This window comes from Schistocerca americana, chromosome 1, assembly GCF_021461395.2.
Source record: "Schistocerca americana isolate TAMUIC-IGC-003095 chromosome 1, iqSchAmer2.1, whole genome shotgun sequence".
Taxonomy (NCBI): Eukaryota; Metazoa; Arthropoda; class Insecta; order Orthoptera; family Acrididae; genus Schistocerca; species Schistocerca americana.
This window is the reverse complement of record NC_060119.1, coordinates 723,217,191-723,237,436: the sequence shown is the minus strand read 5'-3', so window position 1 is coordinate 723,237,436 and position 20,246 is coordinate 723,217,191. Positions and strand designations below refer to the sequence as shown.

The 20,246-nt window shown below is 44.2% G+C and overlaps 1 protein-coding gene across 2 annotated transcripts in view; it reads right to left on the bottom strand.

The window, feature by feature from the left end:
- LOC124610325 overlaps positions 1 to 20,246 on the bottom strand; it is a 484,674-nt gene that overhangs the window by 447,753 nt on the left and 16,675 nt on the right. Inside the window, exon 1 of one of the 2 annotated variants that reach the window (XM_047140150.1) lies at positions 17,924 to 18,072. The exons of the other annotated variant lie outside the window; for it this stretch is intronic. The gene's annotated coding sequence lies outside the window, so the exon portion shown is untranslated. Of the gene's footprint in view, positions 1 to 17,923; positions 18,073 to 20,246 lie in introns of those variants that run through there. 2 annotated transcript variants of the gene reach the window in all.

The following is a 20,246-nucleotide window of genomic DNA, read 5'->3' as shown; positions in this document are numbered from 1 at the left end:
TTTCCTTTTGCTTTCAGCCTTCGCAGTACGTGCGCAGAAGAGTCGTCGTTATAAGGTCAGATCAGTCAGTTATTCAGACGGCTGCGCTTCCAAGTACTGGATGAACGGCTGAATATCTTGAGAAATGCATGTTTGGCTGGTCTCTCCACAGATACCCCTCCGTTGTGATTCCTCCTGCGATATGGATATTTGTGTCGTTTAGGCACGAAAACAGCCCAATCTTGACAAGGTCCGTGGTTCATGGAGGCACAACTGGCTTAGGAAGATCACATTAGGATGTACTTCGTATCAGTAAGACCACTAGCAATCAACAGTTACTTATGTGTCTTTTCAGTTTCTTGATATGGACGAAGACAGTGTCCTACATAAACGGCGGCGTCTTAGTTGATTTGACTTCTGCTTATGCCAGTTCGAACGATGTTGCGTTACATTGCGTAAATTACAATCTCTGACGAGCGCCTAAGCATGTCATCGACCTCAAGAATGACTCATCTTAACCAAAAAACCACCAATTCATGCTTCTGTGCCGAATGAAACCCTTGCCTGACGAATCGCTTGAAGAAACTGTCGTATTCAACGCTTCTCTGTGCAGCCACAGGGTGACAATTACCGAAGTATATGAAATTTAATCATCATAACTTCTGAATGGTTTGCATTAGGACGTTCGAACTGCACGGTTGGTCGCGGGGCACGATGGGATTAGTATGCGCATGTGATTTGGTTAAGCGACTAAGCTCACTCATTTGGATCGGTTCGTCAATAATCAAAATTGGCGCATTTGGGGGACTGAGAATCCACATTTTGAGATCGAGAAGACTCTTTACTCTCATCAGGTGACTGTGGTATGCAGTGTAAAGTCACGTAATAATCGGCGCGATATTCCTCGATGGCACGTTGACAACCGAACGGTACGTGAAAGTTTTGGAAGATAAATGTCATCCCCATTATTCAAAGTGATCCTGATTTCGACAAGATGATGATCATGCAAGACGGAGCTAGACCCCATCGTAGCTGGAGTGTGATGTCCTGGAGGAGCACTTTGGGGACCGCATTCTGGCTCTGGGGTAACCAGAGGCCACTGGTATGGACCTCGATTGGCTGCCATATTCTCCGGATCTGAACACATGCGACTCCTTTTTGTGTAGCTGTATTAAAGACAAGGTCTACAGCAATAACCTCAAACGCCGTTACTGAGCTAAAAACAGCCATTCATGAGGTCATCGACAGCATCTATGCGGAATTTCGCTATGCGTCCGCGCCACATCGCCATATGGGACGTGTCACAACATAAATCAGAATATCTGTAGTGACCTTTACATGTTGAATAAAGGGTATGCACGCCGTAGTTTGTAACTAATTTAACCTTTTTTCCATGTAGTTCAATAATCGTCACTCTGTGCATCTGAGGTATCTGTCACTGAAAAGAAGTGAATTAAGAAGATCATTCTAACAGGATTTCAATATACTCAGTTTTGCACCGACGAGGGACGGAAAAGTGTTTAATTGTTCTGTTGGTCCAACTTACTACGATCTCAGTAGGAATGAGTTAGTGAATTTCTTAGCGTGCCAGTCAGTTTTCCGGTGATAGGTTAAGTTACTGGATTGTAAGAAACGCGGTTGTCCTCATAGCAAAATTTGCTCAGTCACGAAACCCGAATACCTAACGAGTTGTATCACAGAAGCAACAGTAGCAGCAATCATTTCCAAAACAACAAATCAATTTGGAAATTAAAGATGCAATCAACCATAGTGAGCAATAAAGAATAGTCTGTCTTCAATTAGAAGAGTGATTCGAAGTGCGACGAACGTAATTTCAAAGTTTACTGTCCAATATTATAGGATATTTTGATTACAGCGATAGTATGTCTGTTGAGCTTTTTAACTGGCGTGTTGAATTTTGGCTTGATACGCCGGGTCTCCATGATGAGAGCATAACGATACAGTGCCTTCAAAGTTCTGTTTTTGTGCCCAGAATAGTAAATCTGGTGTTCTGACCTATGCTCAAGTATTGACTTTGTGTAGTCTGCCCTCTATGCTCTTATTATACTCCAGGGCCTCTTTTTGAGATCTTGAGACTGACTTCAACGATGGACGTGCTGCCTGCGGTGCCCCGCTCTGTGTGGACGCTTCTGAGTCATCTTAAATCTTTCCACAAAAACGGACCCACGGTACACAGGGCACCAACCTCGGTCTTCACCTAGAGCTATATTTTGCTTAGACGTCAACGATGAAAACTAGAAATAATTTTTAATACCCCCTGCATAGTTACTGAAAATGGCGTAGTCTTAATTACTTCTGGTTACATTTGTCTGGCGAGGTGGTATGTCAACAGCCGTAGTCAGATGGACAGATCAGAGATCACAATTATAACTTGGAAAGCACGGCAGCGTCATAGTGATGAACAGGCTTCACAGAAAGCTTTATTTCCGGGTGACTTATTGTTACCAAGATCTCAACTAGTTGTTTTATGCCGCAGAAGGAAAACTTTTATTCTGAGACCCCACTGATGACCTGAAACGCCCTCCTAAACCCGCAGGACAGGGAAGGTAGTTGGAATTGTGGAAGGGGGCCAAAATGAATACGCCACGCTGTCTTATGCCTTAAGGCCACAACCATTTTAATTAAAAAAACCTGCTAAAAGCAATTAACTCAAAATTCAGACACCAAAGAGAATATTCAGAAGGCAGAAGGCCTCACTTTAAGTAAGTTCTATAATTTGGCTGAAGGATCGAAAATCTAACCCTTGAAATGCAACAACCTTAATTTAAAGACGTCTGAAGGCCCATGATTTAAGACTCAAGGTAAAATTACATAAAAAACACGAGGCAGAAGGCCTTATCTTCAATTAGGCTGAAGGCCCCAAACAGTTTGATGCTCGAAAGATAAAGATCCTTAATTTAAAAACGGCTGAAGGCGCCATGACTTAAAACTGAAGGTAAAATAAATTTAAACAACAAAGCCTTATCTTAAATTAGGCTGAAGGCGCCAAACAATCTAACACTTGACAACCAAGGAACTTTAATTTTAAACAGCTGAAGGCCCATGACAAAACACAACTATGGGACTTAACATCTGAGGTCATCAGTCCCCTAGACTTAGAACTACTTAAACCTAACTAACGTAAGGACATCACACACATCCATACCAGAGGCAGCATTCGAACCTGCGGCCGTAGCAGTCGCGCTGTTCCGGACTGAAGCGCCTACAACCGTTCGGCCACACCGGCCGGCAAAGATGCCCCAACACGGGAAACTCGACTTAGGAAAGAATAGTCTAACAAAATTTCAGTTTCATGCACTGAATTCGCTATTGGGAGACCAATACAGAAAGCGAAAAGACTTAGTACTTCTGGATGGTGCTGAGATCCAATTCGTACCTACACTAGGGCAGTATACTGACAGTCTGAAGAGTGGTAACTAAATTTTTGTTGTTGTATGGAGACTAAATAAACGAACAACAAAGCAAAACTGCAAAAATTGGAAGTTAAGTAGCGAATGACATTTGGCTGGCTAGTGAATGATCGGCGTGCAATGGACTCAACAAGTCGATGGAAGCCGCTGCCGCCGACACCGACCCTCCTTGCAGCAATACTGGGCCGTCCATAATTGCGAAAGGATTTTGTGTACAAAGATGTTCCATGGGATTCACATCGGACGAGCGGGATGGTCAAATTATTCGCTCGAAATGTGCATAACGTTCTTCAAACCAATCGTGAATTTTAGTGACAAGGCACATCGCTGTTTGTGAACATTAATTCGATAAATAGCTGCAACTGGTTTCCAAGTAGCCGAACAACTATTTCCAGTCAATGATCAAGTACAGCTGGACTATAGGAGCTAGTCCATCAAAATACAGCCACCACCACTTCAACAGTGCCTTGTTGACAACTGGGATCCATGACTTCATGTGGTCAGCGCCACACTACCTTAAGCTCTTACCAACTGAAACCAGGACTCATCTAATCAGGTCACGGTTTTCCAGTCATCTACGGTCCAACCGATGTGGTCACGTGCCCTGGAGAGCTGCTTCAGGCGTCGTCGTACTGTTACTAAAGGCACGTACGTCCGTTGGCTGCTGTCGTAGTCCATTTCAGGCCAAATTTCAACTTGCTACCATTACAGATACGTTCGTCGTACGTCCCACATTGGTTTCAGCGGTTATTTCACGCAACACTGCTTGTCTGTTAGCACTGCCAATTCTACACAAACGCCGCTGCTCTCGGTCGTTAAGTGAAAGCCATGGGCTACTAAGTTGTCAGTGATGGGAAGTAGTGGCTCAAATTTGGTATTCTTGGCACACACCTCACACTGGACCTCGGAATATTTGATTTCCTGATGATTTCTGAAAAGGAACGCCTCCCGCGTTTAGCTCCAAATACCATTCCACGTTCAAAGTATCTATTCCCATAGTGCGGTCGTAATCATGTCGGTCGCCTTTTGACAATCAAGTGAGTAGAAATGACTATAGACCAATGCACTGCCCTTTTGTATCTTGCGTACGCGATACTGCCGCCATCTGTACATGTGCAAATCGCTATCCCACGACTTTTGCCACCTCAGTGTAGTTTCCAGGTGTCAAACTGCTGCAATGGTACTTATCGGAAAATAAAGTAATTAACGATATCTGCGAAACAGGAGAACTAACTCTAAAGTACACTACTGGCCATAAAAATTTCTACACCAAGAAGAAATGCAGATGATAAACGGGTATTCATTGGACAAATATTTTATACTAGAACTGACATGTGATTACATTTTCACAGAATTTGGGTGCATAGATCCTGAGAAATCAGTACACAGAACAACCACCTCTGGCCGTAATAACGGCCTTGATACGCCTGGGCGTTGAGTGAAACCGAGCTTAGATGGCGCGTACAGTACAGCTGCCCATGCAGCTTCAACACGATACCACAGTTCATCAAGAGTAGTGGCTGGCGTATTGTGACGAGCCAGTTGCTCGGCCATCATTGACCAGACGTTTTCAGTTGGTGAGAGATCTGCAGAATGTGCTGGCCAGGGCAGCAGTCTAACATTTTCTGTATCCAGAAAGGCCCGTACAGGACATGCAACATGCGGTCGTGTATTATCCTGCTGAAATGTAGGGGTTTCGCAGGGATCAAATGAAGGGTAGAGTCCTGGTCGAAACACACATGAAATTTAACGTCCACTGTTCAAAGTGCCGTCAATGCGATCAAGAGGTGACAGACGTGTAACCAATGGCACCCCATACCATCACGCCGGGTGATACGCCAGTATGGCGATGACAAATACACGCTTCCAACGTGCGTTCACCGCGATGTCGCCAATCACGGATGCGACCACCATGATGCTGTAAACGGAACCTGGATTCATCCGAAAAAATGACGTTTTGCCATTCGTGCGCCCAGGTTCGTCGTTGAGTACACCATCGCATGCGCTCCTGTCTGTGATGGAGCGTCAAGGGTAACCGCAGGCATGGTCTCCGAGCTGATAGTGCATGCTGCTGCATGCAGATGGTTGTCGTCTTGCAAACGTCCCCATCTCTTGACTCACGGTTCGAGACGTGGCTGCACGATCCGTTGCAGCCATGCGGATAAGATGCCTGTCATCTCGACTGCTAGTGATACGAGGCCGTTGGGATCCAGCACGGCGTTCCGTGTTACCCTCCTGAACCCACCGATTCCATACTCTGCTACCAGTCATTGGGTCTCGACCAACGCGAGCAGCAATGTCGCGATACGATAAACCGCAATCGCAATAGGCTACAATCCGACCTTTATGAAAGTCGGAAACGTGATGGTACGAATTTCTCCTCATTACACGAGGCATCACAACAACGTTTGACCAGGCAACGCCGGTCAATTGCTGTTTGTGTATGAGAAATCGGTTGGAAACGTTCCTCAAGTCAGTACGTTGTAGGTGTTGCCACCGGCGCCAACCTCGTGTGATTGCTCTGAAAAGCTTATCATTTGCATATCACAGCATCTTCCTGTAGGCTAAATTTCGCGTCTGTAGCACGTCATCTTCGTAGTGTAGTAATTTTAATGGCCAGTAGTGTAAGACTACTGTCTGTAGACAACAGACCGTGTGTCCATGCACTACTCATCTGCAACAGAGGCGCTAGCGTTATCTTCCGTACTAGTATTATGTATTGAGAATAACCTGTAACATAGTTATCGTGTTCCTGCGGACGAAAGCTACGCTCCTGTATCGCCAGAAGACAAGGCGAGATAGGGCAGTCGTAATAAACAACGCGCTTCGCTCTCACGATACCAATTACGTAAACGACGCAACCTGAGACGCCGCGGAGCCTGCGCCGGCTGATCCGAATACAACACCGGCTCAGTAAACCCGACCCACCTTGTCATTTCACCGGCAGTCCGGAAACGTTACACGAACTCGGGCAGCGCCTGTCCTAATTCAGCTCTCTATCAACTAGTCTCCTCGACACTCAGCAGTATTCGTATTATCCGAAATGGTGGGTAACTTATTCATCGACAAATACGACCGGTCAAAAATGACTGTCAGTTCAGCCTCTACTACTTCGCGGAAGTGTTCTGAGAAAGCAGCGGTGATGTGTGTGGTGTGTCCACGCCAACTGCAGTGTGCCCCTTTAGGAATACCAGTCTCGTGGAAGCGGGCAACTATATTCCACGAAATCTATTAAGCTTTGAGTACATTTTGGACATAGCGAGTTTCAAGAATGCTTCAAGTGAGTGATGTACAGGCTGCGTTCTCTTATTAGTGAGCAGGACGTTCGTAATAGCTAGAAGCATTGTTGTTTCCGACTGCCGAAGTCTGCTGACTTAAGTACAGCATTCTCTTATGGTCCTCGTCCAGAAGGGAATCGCATTGTTGGAAGGAGGTCTGTTCCTCATGACGTGCATCAGAAGTTGCAGCTCCGTCCACGTGACCATTCCGGCTCACACTGTAATGTACCGCGACCAACACGGTTACCGCATCTCTTACTGTCAAACTCAATCAAGCTCAATACGTTGGAGACATTCCTTCTTAGACGAACAACCGTCGAGCAGACACGATCGTTCCACCAGGGAAATCACTTTATCGCTGAAACCGAGTGAAGGTCCGTCGATAATGGGAACCTGCGTCGAATAGCTTTTATTGTGGGGTCGACAACTGCCGTATTGGATTATAATGCTGCGTGTGTCCACTGTTGACATTCGACAAACCAGGCTTTCGCCTGGATTGTCTTTCCGACACCAGTCATGAAGTCTGATGCACTTTCAATACGGTAGCTCTTTCCAGGCGTACCTGTACTCATTTGTGAGAAATATGAAACCTTGAGGTCACTGCGACTTGGTCGCTACCCACTGAGAGCGTCCCTTCGCGCTTAAACATTCACTGGGTGTCTATCGAGTCCTATGCCAGCACGCTACGAGATTCTCTATGATACTTCATGATCATAAGAGTCCATAACTGTGTTTGCATACGGGATTTACAAGACGCCCTTAATTCAGTGATTGTCCATTGTGTATGCCTTATCTGCAACGGGTATCCATAGTTTCAAAAGCGTATATAATTAGGAAAGCATTGTCAGTAATGTGATATGACTTTCAGAAATGTGCACAGGGGTATTCTGAATTTTAATCTCGAAAAATCTGTGACCGCAATAGTTTTACTGTCATTGACATTTCCCATTGTAAGCGATCCCTGAACTGCGGATCGTTTTAGTTAAACATTTTTCCGGTTGTCCCCCTCTATATCGTACGCTAATGCAAACGCTGCATCGTTGGTTTGTTGATTGAGGTTATGGGAATAAACAGTGTCATCGTCCCTTGGTCAATACTTAATTCCGTCTAGTTACTGCCATCCAGCAGAAATGTTGAGCGCATTATGAAAGTGCAGCAGAAATGTTGAGCGGATTATGAAAGCGCGTATGAGTGACAGAGCTCAGAAATAATTTACGGAGCGAAAACGTATGGATCGGTAGGGTACATAGGTCTGGCCCGACGGGAATCTTCCAGGGCTTAACTGTAGTGACAGAAACCCAACCCGCATACGCCCACTCGCCAACAACGCCAACAAGCGAAGACAATTACAGAGTAAAAAGTGCCTTCTGTTTGAGAGATTCGTAACAACAAAAGTGAGAAGGCCATAATGGACATCCGGCGATAATAGAACAATATGAAGGAAATAAAGCAGCAGGTGGGTGTCCCCCGAGGCTCTGTATGCTACGCGATCCGTGCCTCCCACAGCCGTCCCAACCCTGATCCAACATAGTCAAAGTGTTAAAGAAAGGAACAGAACCCACTGTTCGACAGGGTGCTACCCCTGAAACGGAGGATGGGGCGTGGTAAAAAAAAAAGGCTGACTCCATCAAAAAACAGAAGAGTGAAAGAAGGATGACAAAGGCAGCCGGCGAAGGAGGAAGGCTCGACGAGATTTGATTCTAATGAACATAAATTTCTGCTGTACGGAATACCGTAGAGGCATTTGTCCAGTAGTACCAGGTGGTATGAACCGCAGCGTCGCACGCTTTTCAGGAGAGGCAGTTTACTCTAAAGGAGTACGATTTTTATATGCAAACCAAGAGCAAGCCAGTTATTTTGAACATTTATTGGTAAAAATTAGCGCTCATACCATAGTTTTAGTTCTCTCACGTCCATTTTCCCATTATTGCTTGTTCTAACAATTGCGCCTTGTCCTCCATTGAATATCCGTTGTTTTTCGTATGCACTACATGGTAATACTGCTGAGGACTTATTCGAAACCTGTTCATAATTGTTTGTTTACTATGCTGCGGACGATCTTCCACGTACGTAATTACGTTTAGTACCTGCTCCTTCCACAACGATTGTACTTTACTACATTTCATTGGAGATGGAATTTGTCGCTCCCTGTCGGTTAATGATGAATTACATTGCTCTACACCTGGTTCATTATCGCTTTCACTTGTTAAGCACGTACTGTTGTTATTGAACTCGTCACGTACACTGACCACAGAGCCGAGCGTTAAACGACGCCTCGCGTTCCACTGACTCCTCTCAGAAACGCTAATATTTGGTCTGCCACTGCTTTCTCTCTCTGGGAAATTCCATTGGCTCTTTTCTGGCGAAATGTCAATTTCGGCAACTGTTGTTGCAGATGTAATGCAATTTTTGCTTTGTTTATCGTTGCCAAGCGCTGCTTTGAATCAACACTGTGGTACTGTTGCGAGTTAATCGTTGACTAAGCTGTTCAACTATGCTCTGTAGCCTCATCCTGGGAAACAGAATTTATCCCGCCCCCTGTTGCCATCAGCAGCCACTATTGTGGTTGATGGGTAAACAGTATGTGGGAGGCGCCGAACACCGTAAATATCATTGGCCTTTTGCGACCTCACACTCAAGAGGTTACTTGTTACAATTTCCACTCCCTTATTTTGCTCCCTTCCGAGTACACTTACCAGGTCAAAGGAGGTTTTTTTTCAGAGGGCTTAAGCTATTCACTCATTCGTCCGACTAGCTGGAGAAGCGTATAGAAACGTTTCTGAGGCCAAGTGCTGCTCCAGACAATGCACCCAGAACTGCCGGTGGGCGCGACCCCACAGCCGGGCTCCGGACGCTTCCTGAATAAACCAGACGCGTGCCGAGATGGGCGGCCTGGCAGGCGGTCACGCCGAGGCACTCGTGGGCGGCCGCGCTTTTAGGACGAGGCTGGGTGGGCGGCGATGGTCGGGGGAGTGGGAGGGGCTGCCCATGCGTCACGCACGCACGCCGCGCCACGCGCCGCTTTGTGCGACAGCAGCGCGGCCGACAAGAAAGGCGCGCGCGCTGACCCGCCCTCCCGCTCGGCCAATCAATGCCCCGTATAACGAGGCGGCCTCCGCTGCCTAGCGGTGCGTGAGGAGCGCAGTGCTCCAGGGGGCTGCAGGCTGGGGTGGCGGCTGCGCTAACGACCGACATTAGAATGGCGCAGCCATTCGAAGCTTCAGAATAATTGCCGCCGGCGCAGATTAAACTCTTTAGCAAGGCCGCCAGCTTTCGAAAGCTTCAGTGAGGCTGAGAATCAATTTAAACCACCTGTTAGACCTGTGCTGTGGCTACGTAATGAAAGCAAGTGAAGTCCTCGTCCTTATACGACAACACTGCCCGTCACCTCGTGGTCGCCGTCTGGACGGGCCTTTGTCCACTCCCCTCCGTTCGCTTTCATACTCACCTCTGTTACAAACTTGATATCACTTGGTAGACTTTCTAAGTAGGCTATTTAGGTTTTCATATTGGTAACGCCACGTAGCGCTCTGTGGGCTGTGCTGCGTGCAGTCTGTGCCTGGTTGGCATTGTTGTAATATTGGCTATTGTAGTGTTGGGCAGTTGGATGTGAACAGCGCGTAGCGTTGCGCAGTTGGAGGTGAGCCGCCAGCAGTGGTGGATGTGGGGAGAGAGATGGCAGAATTTTGAGAGCGGACGATCTGGACGTGTGTCCAGTCCATCAGAGAGACTAAATTTAAAAACTATGCCTATCAGTAGTTAGTGACTTCAGTAGTTGGAATCTTTTATTTAGCTGGCAGTATTGGCGCTCGCTGTATTGCAGTAGTTCGAGTAATGAAGATTTTTGTGAGGTAGGTTATTCACGAAAGGTATAGGTTATTGTTAGTTAGGGCCATTCTTTTGTGGGGATTTTTGAAAGTCATATTGCGTTGCGCTAAAAATATTGTGTGTCAGTTTAGTAATGATCAGAATAAGTAAAGAGCGAAATGTGAGTACGTTCAGTTTTGCTCAGCTGTCTGAAAATCAAATAACGTAAGGGGTTTATTCATAAATTTTTCTAAGGGGAGGTTTCAACTTCATCGCCGATGATGACCAGAAATTATCAATAATATTGGAAAGTACAGCATTCTGCCTCAAATACAGAGCCCATGACTCCTGCAATTACCTGACAAGCCATTAGCAACTATATACGAGATCTCTTCAATCTGATTTTGACATAAATTTGCTTAATTTTGGATTAAATAAAGAAGCTACACTGAAGCGCCAAAGAAACTTGTATAGGCATGCGTATTCAAATACAGAGATATGCAAACAGGCAGATTACGACGCTGCGGTCGGCAACACAAGTGTCTGGCACAGTCGTTAGATCGGTTACTGTCGCTACAATGACAGGTTGTCAAGACTTAAGTGAATTTTAACGTGGTGTTATAGTCGGCGCACGAGTGATGGGGCACATCTCCGAGGCAGCAATGAAGTGGAGTTTTCCCATACGACCATTCCATGAGTGTGTTGTAAGTATCAGGAATCTAGTAACACATCAAATCTCCGACAGCGCTCCGGCCGGAAAAAGACCTGCAAGAATGGGACCAACGACGACTGAAGAGAATCATTCAATGTGACAGAAGTGCAACCCTTTCGCAAATAGCTGCAGATTTCAATGCTGGGCCATCAACAAGTGTCAACTTCGGAGCCATTCAACGAAACATAATTGATATTGACTTTTCGAGCCGAAGACCCATTCGTGTACCGTTGATGACTGCACGACACAATGCTACGCCTCGCCTGGGTCCATTAACACCGACGTTGGACTGATGACTGGAAACGTGTTATCTGGTCGGACGAGTCTCATTCCAAATTGTATCGAGCAGGTGAAAATGTTCTGGTATGGAGACACCCTCATGAATCCATAGACCCTGCATGTCAGCAGGGGACTGTTCAAATTGGTGGAGGCTCTGTAATGGTGCGGGGCGTGTGCATTGCAAATGATATGGGATCCCTGATATGTCTAGATCACGTACATAAGCATCCTGTCTGATCACCTGCACCCATTCACGTCCATTGTGAATGAAGATAGACTTGGACAATTTCAGGACGACAATGCAACACCTCACACGTCCAGAACTACTGCAAGTATCTCCAGGAACACTCTTCTGAGTTTAAACACTTCCGCTGGCCGCCAAACTCCCCAGACACTATTATTGAGCCTACCTGGGAGGTCTTGCAACGCGCTGTTCAAAATAGACAACTCTGCAAGATTCAAGGTGTCGGTTCCCTCCAGCACTACTTCAGACATTAGTCTGAGTCCATGCCACATCTTGTTACGGCACTTCTGCGTGCTCACGGGGGCCTAGACGATATTAGGATGATGTACCAATTTCTTTGGCTATTCATTATAGAATATCTGTATATAAATTCTATAGAACGTTTAGTAAGGTAACTTTTAAAATACTACCAGACAGTTGTGATATACCCATATGTCCATTGGAACGTAGTTCACTAATCTAGGCCGTGAGATCTGGACAAGTTATTTGCATAAAACGATCAGCTGAGCCGCTGGATTTCAGGCCGGAGATGTGAAAATAAATTTCATCGATATTTTGTTGGATAAAACGTACAAAAACACTTCTGTGATAACGAAGTACGCTACGTTTTTAGTTCTATAATTTGCAGATTGCACTGAGAATTAACGTTTGGATGTTGAGATAGTCAATAAATGTGATGACTTCCGCATTTAAATGAACTTGTTATTTTAGTATATCAGTAATCCAGACCCAACGAGAATTAGCAATTTCACAAAAGCCGCAAAAGCAACCAAACTTAAGTTCTTTTTAAATAAGGCAACATAACGGGATGTAGCACAATTTCACCTTCAGTCATGTAAATGATAATATACCAACTAACTGGCAATCTTGCTGCTTCCACGGCCCGGGAAATTGGGAACGTCACATGTGAAAGATTTTATTAGGGAGAAAAATACCTAAAATGCGAATATTTTAGATTAGGCGTTACCATGACTTAATGGTATCGAATGAAAAAAATTTTCTGTTACCAGTCCCTATTCGTTTATATCCACAACGCGTTTCGAAGGCTTAAACCTCGATCAGGTAGTAAACAGTTTTCGATGATGCTGAGTACGTAATCTATCATTATGACTCAAGGACATGTTCATTTCTTGTATACCAAAGTAAACCTGTTTGTATTAGATATGACGTACCTTTTACAAGATGATTTTACATCTGGCGTTTTGTGGGGAGCGAATTTTTTCTTAATTTATGGCCAATTTTGAGCTTTATGTCCTGCAATGTATGTTAAAAACAAACTTCTCTTGAACTGGCATAAAAAGCCGAAAAGTGGGTCGTAATAAGATAAAGTACAATATACTCAAACCGCGGTGTGCTCATTTAAAAAGTTCCATCAGGAAGATTTGCATGTGTTAGTACGAATGTGTGTTGTGTTACGACTTTGGGGTAACCTGTAGCACATTCTCCAGTGGTCATAGGCTCCTTCCTAAGTCATACATCTCACGTAAACAGACACTTTGTAAACAACGATGTCATCTATGTAGTTTCGAGACACAATCTTTGTAAACGAAGTGACAGTTTAAATGTGATGTTTTGCGACACAGAAAGGAGCTTGTGAGGACTGGAGATAGTGGTACAGATTACGTATAGTCTTAACACAACACACCCATATCGTACTAACACACGTAAATGCACCTGATGGAGGTTTAAACATTCGAAACGCCTTGTGGATATAAGTAAAGTGAATATCAAGAGCGTCTGGCAACAGTAACCTACTTGTTTCATTGGAGAAAAATGTTGCTGTCTTTTCTTTCAACTGAGCTGAATGATTTAATTCATTTGCAATCGATTTTGACCTACTATGGCTTCATCGTCAGTTTAGCTCTTTTACTGATGTGTGACACCGCCGCAAATGTTAACATTTACCAGCATCATCTAATGAAGTAACTTCAAGACTCTTATAAATCTTCATTAAAATGTTCTCACACTTGAACATAGATTCACCCTAGACACAGAAAGAAACACAAGAACACGTCCCTTGGTAAGGAGACGGAGGGGAGGGGTAGGGTGGGGGGGTGGGGGTGTTGGTTGCTCAACCGGCATCTCGTCACCGACTGTCATCAACACTGCCAAAGCCCACATAACGACAAAAATCTGCAGAAGAAATGGGAGGAGCAGGAGGAAAAAAAATAGGAACATTTAGACGGCTGTCTACTTTAGGTGCTGCGAGTTGTGCTGTTAAGTGTACTCGCCGCCTCAACTTCAGACTATCGGTCATCTGAGTGTTGTGCATAAAACGCAGACAAGAACTCAACTGGACACCGGTAGTAGACCACTGGTATTAAATGCGATTGTTAACCACTTAAATATGTGATTTATCTATCAACATATACTGTGCTCGCGATGTAAGGATGTTTTTAAGCAGGTTACATGTTCCATAGATCATTTTGCGCGGTAGAGCGTATTGATGTCGAACGAGTCATTTTACATTCACATCGCAAATCAATCTGTACATACGGTTACATTTCTAATATTTACAAGTGCCTTTTTTTCTTCAAAAGAAGAAAGATGTGATTAGTTCATGGCCACCACAGTAACAGTTATTCTTCTACGGAATAATAGGAGCTGTCGGGGGGGAAATTGTTTTCAAATTTTACGTTTCTCTCTGTCAGACATTTTATATCATTGGGCAAGTGATCAAATAATTTTGTTGGAGAACTGTACACCTCTTTTTGTGTTAAAGAGGAACTTAATATGGAGTAATGAATGTCATTTATCTTTCAGATGTGAAGTACTGCGTTGTTCCTTTTGAACAGTAGTGGATTATTTGCAAGAAAATTCACGAGGGAATAAATATACTGTGAAACAGTAGTCAGAAAGCCCAAGACAAACATATGCACAAAATGATTGTGGATGAGCATTACACATTATTCTTGCAGCACATTTTTGGGCAATGGAAACTACCTTTCTTAAAGATGAGTTATCCGAGAACATCATTGCATATGTTATTGAATGAAAATATGTAAAACATGTCAACTCATTAATTTTTATCTCCTCAAGATTTGCAATGATTCTAAGTGCAAATGTAGCTGAATTAAGTATTACGTGTTCCAAAATGTGCCTTTTCCAATTTAAATTCTCATCAATATAGACAACTAAGAATTTTGAACTTTTCGCCCTATTTATTATTTTCTCGCCATGTGTTACACTTAGCATTTGTATGGTACCCCAAGAGGGGCATAACTGTGTTGTTTGTCTTTAAATTTTAGTGAGAGGCCATTCGCAGAAAACCAGTCAATGACACTTAAGAACTTTGCTCACCATTTCTTCTGTTTCTGTATGTGTGCTTGGATTGATTGAAATACTGGTATCATCCGCAAAGGAACTAGTTGTGCTTGCTGTATATTTGACGCAAAATCGTTTACATATGTGAGGTACAATAGTGGATCTAAGATTGAACCATGGCCAATCCTTTTCATTATGGTATAATTACTTTGTGGGTAGTGTCTAGTAGAGTCGTGTTTCAGCACTTATTTGGTTGTAAATAGCTATTAATGGAGTGCATATCATAATAACCATTAAGAATTGCAGTATGTAAATGTGATGGATGGCTGTATTGCGATGGCCAAAAGCCACTAAAGGAAAATAAAAGAACTTTTGCATTTATCGATATTGAGAAACACTGATCTCTACTGTAATATTTGGATGTCGGAATCAAAACCTGGGATACGCAGCAGTTACCCGCAGTTGTCTGCAGTCTAAAAAAAAAAAAAAAAAAAAAAAAATTTGCATCGTTTGGATGAGTCAGCACGGAAGAGGAAACTGAACGTTATTTCCCGCTTTCACGGACAAAAAAAATCCGCTACTGACAAGGGAACCTCCCCATCGCACCCCCCTCAGATTTAGTTGTAAGTTGGCACAGTGGATAGGCCTTGAAAAACTGTACACAGATCAAACGATAAAACAGGAAGAAGTTGTGTGAAACTGTGAAAAAAATAAGCAAAATATATAAACTGAGTAGTCTATGCTCAAGATAAGCAACATCAAGGACAGTCTGAGCTCAGGAGCGCCGTGGTCCCGTGGTTAGCGTGAGCATCTGCGGAAAGAGGAGTCCTTGGTTCAAGTCTTCCCACGAGTAAAAAATTTTAATTTTTTATTTTCAGACAATTATCAAAGTTAAGGCACTCACACATAATAAACTTCGCTCTCTAAAATTCCAGGGCATGGTCAGATTTGCTTGGACATATGCAGGATTTGACGGTCTACACACGGAAAAATTTGAAAACGTTAAAAACATATGTTTTGACAGAGCACAGGGAAAACTGTGCGACTCAAACTGTTGCATTCATTTGTTGCACTTTGTGAGACAAATTCTTATGTTTTCCATCATTTTAGGGAGTGATTATCACATCCACAAGAAAACCTAAATCGGGCAATGTAGAAGAATCTTTTTACCCATTGTTCCTGTCATGTGACGCACATGCCGTCACCAGTGTCGTATAGAATATATCAGATGTGTTTTCCTGCGGAGGAATCGGTTGACCTATGACCTTGAGATCAAATGTTTTCGGTTCCCACTGGAGAGGCACGTCCTTCCGTCTACTAATCGCACGGTTTTGCGCACCGCAAAACGCAGACACTAAACTTATTACAGTGAACAGAGACGTCAATGAACGGACAGATCATAACTTTGCGAAAATAAAAAAATCAATTTTTCACTCAATGGAAGACTTGATCCAGGGACCTCTCGTTCTGCAGCTGCTCACGCTAACCACGGGACCACGGCGCTCAGACTGTCCTTGATGTTGCCTATCTTGCTCATAGACTACTCAGTTTCTATATTTTGCTTATTTTTCATAGTTCCACACAACTTCCTGTTTTCTCGATTGATCTGTGTTCAGTTTTTCAAGGCCTATCCACTGTGCCAACTTATAACTAAATCTGCGGGGGGTGCGATGGGGAGGTTCCCTTGTGAGACACGAGACTATGCAGGCGACATCTGGAGGGCGCTTCTTCTAAGCAAGGCTGCATTCCTTCAGTGACGTTTCACAGAGACAGTATTTCCACGATTGCTTTTTTTACATTGTAGAAATCTTGGGAAAGGTGGTAAGACTTCGTTAGAACACTGTCTTGTAAAACAAACTTCAGCTCAAGACAGACTGACTCCTGAATAAAAATTGTCTAAGAAAATATTTAGTTTTACCATCATAATCATCGTCGTCGTCTACAGTGACTTACAAAATGAGTTTCAGTGTCAGGAGGACGTTAACTGCAGACGAAAAAGTTAAATTCATGAAAATGCTTCTGATTACTCAAGAAGTACTCTAAACATTTATTCAGCAGCTGGAAGGGTAGTGCATAACAGCTGGTGTGTATAAAGTGTCTTGACTTATACAAAACTTGCGAGACTAATGGTTCTATTACCCAATGTTTAAATTAAAGCGAACAATTTCTGCGTGAGCTCCACTGTGCTTGGAAAATATCACATTACAGCTCGTAGAAGGCTAATATTGAATTCCTAGAAACGAAAAAGGAAACAAATACTAAGTAAAAAGGCAATTTATACAAAATTCATTACGAGTTAACCATAGTACCGCAATTCAACATCGTAGTATCATTTAAATAAATTTAAAACCAATATTGCGCGCTTGCCTAACACACATGGACTCAGTGAGATTCAATGTCTCATATCGTTATAAGCCAGAACATGTCAGTAACAATTTTTTAATAGTCATGAACGTCTTACTCATAACAAATTTTTAAACCATCACGCATCGCTCATCTATAAGCCGATGCATCCAATACTCCGCATGGTACTTGTTTTGAATATATTCGCGACGGCTCTCAGTCAAATGCTAGTGTGCTCTGTACTCATGTGTTTAAATGCAGAAGCAGAATCGGCTAGAGTGTGGCAGTGCTGACCCCAGCTCCCCTGCCCCCAACCCCTTCCCTGAAATCTTCGCTGTGGTGACAGACTGATTTATAGCTACCAGTGTAGCCCGATGTCTACGTTTGCACCATATTTAACGCAATTCTTGTTATAAATATTACAGCAGCGAGTGAAAGCTGTATTACATAGACAAATCTTCCAAGAATATTTATGAATATCTCATACACCCACACCGAAAAATGTAAGGGGCGAGGGTCAGTATGCATCTCTTACTGCGGAATTAATGTGGGAGATGTTTTACGCTAAGCGATCGGTGCCACTTACCGACAGCGTTTACGGTGATCTGTCTTCGAATAATTCGGCCAGTGACGGGGGACCTGGTCCCCGACACGATGGCGCAGAGCTTGTCTTCAGTCACGGTACCTGGAACTTGGCGTCACCACACAATGCTTCATAACGAGACAGGCTGGTAATAAGTGCATAATCGGCACTGCTGCCGGACTCTAGCTGGAACACGAGCTGCGCTGCGAGCGACGTAACTGCGGCGCGGTACGTGCGCGGCCTTGCGACCTGATAGCAGGCGCAGGCTGCAGAGACAGTGTAAACACGGCGCAGGTGCCGCCTTGTTATGCCGCGCGAGGCACACACCAGCGGCTGCCGGCACGCTCCGCCCTTCGCAAGCCTACCTACTGGCCCTACACACGCACAGAGCGACCGACCAACAAACTGGTCGTGTGTAGGCGTTTTGATCGACCGACCGACCGACTAACATGTCTCGTCGGGATTTCGAGCGAGATTTCGGGACCACTTGACCCAGTCCGTCCATGGATTATATTGACAACCACAAAGGAATTTCCTTATTTTGTTCTGTAGTTTGTACGAGATACCACTGTAAATATTGAAAAAGTAAAGCTGTCTTCAAACTGAAGGATGGCTTAGTCACCACAGTACTTTACGAGGCATGGTCTTACTGAAGGTGCATTGACCTTGCATTCCTTCGATCTTTCAGCTGACTAGGAGCGTTACATGGGCTCTGCAGTTTAACACAGACTGCGAATCACAGTGCACCTTGACGTTTTTCACTTCATTCGCAGACTTTAAAGGAGGGATAAAAATGCTAAGATCGATCGAGGACTGAACCCTGAACTTTTGGACTTGACACCCATGAGAAACGGAACCATGTTGTCGACATGTACCGAGCGATTACAATTAAAATAAAGCCACTGACAGAGGTCCAGTACAGGCTTTACTTATTGTATGGCAGCGAAACTTGGGAGATTTTCTAAGGCGTTAATGCGGAACCGATTTACACTGAAAAAATTAGTTCCAATTTTCGTCACTATGTGCAAGAACTCGACAATGTCTCCAGTGCACATATTGAACTAATTGCCTAAGGGGCGGTTAATAACAATATCAACATAACGCCTTTGTCACTTGTTTGACCTTTCCTGCCCACGTCCTGTTCCTAAGTCACTACATATGGAAACATTTCTATACGTCTTTCTTGCATTCACAGCGCCAGATCTGCACCTGGTGGCCAAAATTGGAACTAATTTTTTCCAAGGTAAATTGATTCAGCCTTAACGGATTAGAATATTTAGGAAGTTTCACTACTGAATTGCAGCCCACACTCAATGAGTAACTGTACTTAAATTGTAGGCACCCAATATAAAAGTTTACACAAATATTTAAAAAAAATACTTGTCGATCAGATTTGTCTATCCAGCAAATCTGATTTCACTGGCTTTTTAAATTTTTTATTAAAAATTAATTACATTTACAGCGCTACCGCTGAAAGAAATCATTCAAATGAAATTGTATTTAGAACATGTATCTTTGCTTGACGCTTTTCTGCTCAGCGCCCTCTGCGTTACCTTTTTTATGTCTTGTTTCATAGTTCCTGCTCCATCGTCTATTATTGTCTTTCGTCTCTCCGACCCTATCATAACATCAAACCCCGTGAGACGTCATTAGCCAAAATGTAAAATTGATTTATAATGCTGAAAGTGCGTGGCAAATGAGTGCACTGTCATAGAATTTGTGACATTCAAGTAGCAGAGATGCGGAGCCTGCCCAGTTTTCACTTGCTCCGTTTCGCAAGACGGCCTAAAAGCCGCACCGTGCTGGGCGGCCTGCCAGAGGATCGATCGTGGAGCCCAGCTGAGCCGCCGCCCCCTGCTCGCAGCCCACTGCCCACCGCCCCAGGAGCCGCGGCGCGCCTTGTTCCTCTGCCCGGTCTCCATAGTCCAGGCGGGCTCTCCACAGCGCCGCAGCGCACTGATAGCTGTTAGGCGTAATCCAGCTGGAGGCAGTCTCCGTTCCGCACGGAAGAACACTTGCAACGAGGTGACAAAAGTCATGGGATACCGCCCAGTCTCGCGTCGGACTCCCTCTTGCCCGGCGTGGTGCAGGAACTCGACGTGGCATGCTCTCAGCAAGTCGTCGGAAGTCTCCTGCAGAAGTACACACATCAAAAAAAGTCTTGCATCATCTCGGTTCCCAGAGTTCCGGAACCTGTACGGAAAATTGGAATAGAGAACAACATAAACATCATTTCCGCTCTATTTATTGCTCATTTTACTTTGAATGTTTTACCACCATACAGTGAGACCTTCAGAGGTGGTGGTCCAGATTGCTGTACACAGCG